The 6,500-nt window shown below is 48.1% G+C and overlaps 1 protein-coding gene across 1 annotated transcript in view; it reads left to right on the top strand.

The window, feature by feature from the left end:
* Positions 1 to 1,147: 1,147 nt before the first annotated feature.
* Positions 1,148 to 6,500, top strand: part of LOC144479215 (DENN domain-containing protein 2C-like) — a 145,396-nt gene continuing 140,043 nt past the window's right edge. The window contains exon 1 of the mRNA XM_078197876.1: positions 1,148 to 1,303. The gene's annotated coding sequence lies outside the window, so the exon portion shown is untranslated. The remainder of the gene's footprint in view (positions 1,304 to 6,500) is intronic.

Below are 6,500 nucleotides of genomic sequence, written 5' to 3'. Positions count from 1 at the left end.
ACACCACCCTCAGCATTGCCTCTTTAATACCAGTTAGACCGTGTGACCCAAGCGGTGGAATAACACAGGCCACGCTCTACCCTGGTAGATGGATGTAGAAAGGGATCTATTTTGAAGAAAGACAGGGGCATTTTCCCTGGTCACCCCAGTATTTAGTGCATCAACCAATGAGAACCCTGGTCCATTCTCTGTGGTTGTTGAGTTTTGGGATCGTGCTGTGCACAGACTGCCTGCCACCTTTCTAACGTTTACAAAGATTATTTATTAGTGTCACAAGTGTTACATTAACACTGCAATGAAGTTACTGTGAAAATCCCCTAGTCGCCACACTCTGGTGCCTGTTCGGGTACACTGAGGGAGAATTTAGCACGGCCAATGCACCCAACTAGCACATCCATTGGACTGTGGGAGGAAACCCGAGCACCCATTAATGAAGTACATTAAGTATTTCATTGGGTGCAAACCTCTTGAGGCTGCAAATGCGAGTTATTTCTAGTATACAACGCGCAAGAGGCCATTCGGCCCCTTGGGCATGTACTAGCTCTCTGCAAGAGCTATCTAATTAGTTCCACTGTTCTGCTTCCTCCCCATTATTCCCTTTCCATGTTTATTCCTCATTTAAAATGCCTCCTTTAGGGTAGTTAGAACCATAGAAACCCTACAGTGCAGAAAGAGGCCATTTGGCCCATCAAGTCTGCACCGACCACAATCCCACCCAGGCCCCACCCCCATATCCCCCCACTAACCTCCACATCTCAGGACACTAAGGGGCAATTTTAGCATGGCCAATCAACCTAACCCACACATTTTTGGACTGTGGGAGGAAACCGGAGGAAACTCACACAGATACGAGGAGAATGTGCAAACTCCACACAGACAGTGACCCAAGCCAGGAATCGAACCCAGGTCCCTGGAGCTGTGAAGCAGCAGTGCTAACCACTGTGCTACCGTGCCACCTAAGTTCAGGAATGAACATGAGTGTTGGAGAAGATTATGTCTCAGTGAGCTGAGTAAGTGTGTTAAAGCAGTCTCTCTCTCTCTCTCTCCCAGTGAGTGAGGGAGGCCTGCAGGGTTCTCATTGATATGCAGCCACACCACTTCCGCCAGAGCCCCATCCAGCCAGGATCTGCACTCACTCTGCACACACACACTGCAGTGGAGCAGACTGCGCTCCGGCCTCTGTTCATTCAGCTGGCCCCAATGTAACGCTCTCATTCACAAGGCTGGGATGTGAAGGAAATTGCAGGAGAGAAATCCCCTGAAATACCCCAGGATGGAAACTGACAACAGCCGGGAAGGGCTGGTAAGAATTGGGAATTTTGTATCAACTTCTCCGTAAAGAAGAAGAGAAACTTTTCAGGCGACTTGTTGCAGTGTCTGTGCCCTGGCTCTGGGGGGGTTGAAATGCTTAGTAACAGTTTGCCTTGTGCACATTAGAGGCGTGAGCTTACTCCGGCTTTATTGATTCCCCTGTGGTTAAACCGGTCGGAAACCTGTTCTTTCCCCCCCCCCCCCTGTCATTCTGCCAGATATATTTAACCCAAAGAAGAGGGGAGTGCGGGGGTAGAGAGACCTCAATGGGGTTTCACCGGGAGAGTCTGGTTGGAGACGTGCACAAGTTTGTTGGAACAGGTCAAGGGCGCCCGGGATGTCTGGGGCTCGTGTTATGCCCCTCCGGGGGAGAGGGGGCAATGCTGGGGATGTGTGTGGACATGAGCCATGTCACCCAGCGGAGTGAGCGCCTCTCGCTGCGGAGCAGGGTCTCCCAGCCTGTTTAAATGTCTCAATCAGTAGAATTGTGTCGAAGGACTTTTTTAAAGGAGGGTGTGGTTCACTTTCTAAGACGAGTTTCTTCCCTTTATTTCACTCCAGTGTGTCTTGCACCACCCTTGGAGCAGGGTTACAGTTTAGACTTGTTGCCAGACTCACTGGTTCAGGGTTTCCTCCCTCCCTCCTGGCACCTTCCCCTGGGTGAGACTCCGCTCTCTCCCTCCCCGGTGACAGGCAAGCTCAGACACTCAGCGCAGGAACAAACACACGCCTTTCTGTATGTGAGCACAACTTTATCCCGAAGATTCACACCCCCACAATTACATTTCACTGGGGTTTCTGCACTCAACTGGTACAATGTATCAGTGAGTCTGTGATATAACACCTTTTTTCTCAGTGTCACGAGTAGGCTTACGTTAACACTGCAATGAAGTTACTTTGAAAGTAGCCACACTCCGCCATCTGTTCGGGTACACTGAGGGAGAATTTAGCATGGCCAATGCAGCTAACCAGCACGTCTTTCGGACTGTGGGAGGAAATCCATGCAGACACGGGGAGAATGTGCAGACTCTGCACAACTACCCAAGCCCGGAATCGAGCCCAGGTCCCTGGTGCTGTGAGGCAGCAGTGCTAACCACTGTACCACCGTGTCACCCTGGCAGATCTGGTAGGGGGTACAAGTCCATCTCTTTTTATGGGATGTGGGCATTGCTGCAAGGTCCATATCTGTTGCCCATCCCCAGTTACCCTTGCTCAGTGGTTTGCCCTGGCATTTGAGTCAACCTGATTGCTGTGGGCCTGGAGTCATACACAGTGGGTAAGGATGGCAGGTTTCCTTCCCAAAAGGGCATTAGTGAACTAGGTGGGTTTTTGCAACAATCGATGATAGTTTCATCGTTGCCATTACTGAGGCTGACTTCCAATTGCAGATTTTATTAATTTAATTTACATTCCATCAGCTGCTGTGGTGGGATTTGAACCCATGTCCCTAGGTTTGCCTGAGCCTCTAGGTTACTAGTCCAGTGACACTACAACTATGTCACCATTGGTTCTCAGAGGCTGTAAAAATGAAGCTTAAATCTCCAAGAATTGCAAGCAAACTAGGAGAGTGTTAAAGAAAACTGTATTTTTCATAATATTTCAACACTTTGTTATACACTTTGGGGAAAATAGGTCCAGTAACAGCCCAGGTTAATCTAACTGAGTCTGTTTCAATTGTTATAGAAGGACAGTGTACGGAGAATAGGCCAATAGTAGAGGGAGAGGGGATTGATCATGTGAGACAGATGGGTTTGTTTTGAATGGATGCCCAATCACATTGGCAACTGGATGGGGCGCATTTGAGAATAAACCGGGGGAATAAGTTGTATTGGCGCCAAATCCTTAAACAAACACAGCACATGTTCACACAGCAAGATCCCACAATCAACAATATGAAAATGAGTAGTATTTTTATACTGAAGCTGTTTGAGGGGTAAGTATTGGCCAGGGTATCAGGGAGGACTCTGTGCTGTTCAGCTTTCTCATTAATTTGAGAGAACAGATGTGGCATCGATCTCCAGTCTCATTCACACTGGAATTTCAGCCAAGATAATGTGCTCAGCTCCCTGGGGTGGAACTTGAACGTACAACCTCCTGAAGATGAGGAAAGTGCTGTCACAGGGTGGCTGTTAAATGAGGAGCAGCTGGGAGGGATGTTTACAGATAATACTGAATGTAACATTTAAGCTGGGAGGTGGTAAACATGAATTATACAGACGGCATCTTGTGTCGCTCCTCCGAGGCTGATCATTCAGTTTAACAGGAGATTACAGGGATGGAGAGTACTGGAGGTATTCCTCGCATTCGTTTGATCATTTGTAACGGCAAGACCTAGATCGTGGGAATTACAGTGGAGAAGACAAATGAGCTGAAATCTGAGCACATTGCAACAGTCCCAAAGCAAAAGTCAGTGAGTGTTAAATTTGCTGCTCTCGTGGTAGCCACCTCTGTCAGGCCCTGCTACACTCTCTGCAACTATTTCAGCCGAGTAACATTGTCAACTCCGACTGGACATGTTCCTGAGGTTTCATCGTGTGACCTTTTAATGCCAAACACTCCACTCTTCTGCCATTGGTCCCAGACACATCCTCGCACAGTGCCCCGCCCCTCCCCCCATGCCAATTGGATTGCAGACAAACTCTTCAGCAATGGGATGATTCCTATTCCTGGAATGTGGGTATCACTGGCCAGCGCTTACTGTCCATCCTAATTGTCCTTGAGAAGGTAGTGCTGGTGAGCTGCTTTTTGAGTTTTAACTTTGATAGTTTATTAGTGTCACAAGTAGGCTTGCATTAACACTGCAATGAAGTTACTGTGAAAATCCCCCAGTCGCCACACTCCGGCGCCTGTTCGGGTAACACTGAGGGAGAATTTAGCATGGCCAATGCACCTAACCAGCACGCCTTACAATCTGTGGGAGGAAAGCGGAGCACCCAGGATATAGGCTGGAATATTGGGCAGAGAAATGGCAGATGGAATTTAATCCAGATAAATGCAAAGTGATGCATTTCGGTAGATCTAATGTAAGGGGGAGCTATACAATAAATGGCAGAACCATCAGGAGTATAGACACACAGAGGGACCTGGGTGTACAAGTCCACAGATCCTTAAAGGTGGCAGCACAGGTGGAGAGGGTGGTCAAGAAGGCATATAGAAATCATAGAAATCATAGAAACCCTACAGTGCAGAAGGAGGCCATTTGGCCCATCGAGTCTGCACCGACCACAATCCCACCCAGGCCCTAACCCCACATATTTTACCCGCTAATCCCTCTAACCTACGCATCCCAGGACTCTAAGGGGCAATTTTTTTAACCTGGCCAATCAACCTAACCCGCACATATTTGGACTGTGGGAGGAAACCGGAGCACCCGGAGGAAACCCACGCAGACACGAGGAGAATGTGCAAACTCCACACAGACAGTGACCCGAGCCGGGAATCGAACCCGGGACCCTGGAGCTGTGAAGCAGCAGTGCTAACCACTGTGCTACCGTGCCTGCTTGCCTTTATTGGACGGGGCATAGAATATAAAAGTAGGTATATGATGTTGCAGCTGTATAGAACATTGGTTAGGCCACATTTGGAATACTGCGTCCAGTTCTGGTCGCCACACTACCAGAAGGACGTGGAGGCTTTGGAGAGAGTACAGAAAAGGTTTACCAGGATGTTGCCTGGTATGGAGGGTCTTAGCTATGAGGAGAGATTGGGTGAACTGGGGTGGTTCTCCCTGGAAAGACGGAGGATGAGGGGCGACCTAATAGAGGTGTATAAAATTATGAAGGGCATAGATAGGGTGAACAGTGGGAAGCTTTTTCCCAGGTCGGAGGTGGCGAACACAAGGGGTCACGGGTTCAAGGTGAGGGGGGCAAGGTTCAAGACAGATATCAGGGGGGCGTATTTTACACAGAGGGTGGTGGGGGCCTGGAATGCACTGCCAAGCAAGGTGATTGAGGTGGACACGCTGGGATCGTTTAAGACTTATCTAGACAGCCACATGAACAGACTGGGAATAGAGGGAGACAAACAAATGGTCTAGTTGGGCACATGAGCGGCGCAGGCTTGGAGGGCCGAAGGGCCTGTTCCTGTGCTGTATTGTTCTTTTGTTCACCCGGAGGAAACCCATGCAGACACGACAAGAACGTGCAGACTCCTCACAGACAGTGACCCAAGCCGAGAATCAAACCCAAGTCCCTGGTGCTGTGAGGCAGCAGTGCTAACCACTGTGCCAACATACCGCTTAGTTAATGGTTGTGGATTATTACTGGTTCAGTGACATAGCCCCTATGCAACCATCCTGATTCATGACAATCTGTCAAATAGTCTTTTCCCCAGGTCCAGTAACCCTCTACCCACCACATCCAAAAGGAAGCAGAGCATAGGTCATTCTCCTCATTGCTATTAGTGCCACAATTAGTGTGGACAAATTGCCTGCTGTGTTTGTCTGCACTCCCACAACCTCTGTACAGGGCAGTGGAATCCTTCCCAATCCTTGGAGAGTGTTCAGGATGCACTGATTGGAGCTTTAAATGAATTTTAGAAGCCAATCATTGCCAAGCATTTTGAGACACTCCAAGCTTGTAGTGTAGTGCGTATAAATGCACAGAGGTTTTTGTTTGGTCATCTGGGTGTGGACCCACACCAGACAATGGGTGGAGTTAATCTCCACTATGGTCTCCTTTGTTGCTGTTTGCCACAACTTCATCGAATTGTTCAACACGAGTGAAAGGCCACTGGGCCCGTCAGACTGTGCTGGCTCTTTGAAGCAATTATCCAGTTAGTTCCGATCCCCCATAGCCTTGCAAGTTTATTTTTCCTTTTTGAATGTATATCTGATTATTTTTGTGAGTTGACTACTGAATCTCCCTCCACTATTTTTTATTCCAGACCATCATAATGTTCTTGTATAAAAAACATTGCCCCTCATTTCCCCCGTCAGCTTGTCAATAGTCTTTAATCGATGGACTCTGATTACTGACCCTCCAACTGTTCCTCCTTCATTCAGTCAAAAGCCCCTAACAATTATGAACATTTCTGTTAAATCTTTCCTTAACCTTCTCTGCTCTGAGGAGAACCATTATAACTTCTCTCATCCCTCCACGTAACTAAAGTCTCTCATTCCTGTTGCTTTTCTCGCAGTTACACAAGGAAACAGATGGTTTTAATGCGAATATCCTCTTTGCATTAAGTTG

This window comes from Mustelus asterias, chromosome 25, assembly GCF_964213995.1.
Source record: "Mustelus asterias chromosome 25, sMusAst1.hap1.1, whole genome shotgun sequence".
Classification (NCBI taxonomy): domain Eukaryota; kingdom Metazoa; phylum Chordata; class Chondrichthyes; order Carcharhiniformes; family Triakidae; genus Mustelus; species Mustelus asterias.
Note: the sequence above shows the minus strand (reverse complement) of the source record. Positions and strands in the feature narration are given on the sequence as shown.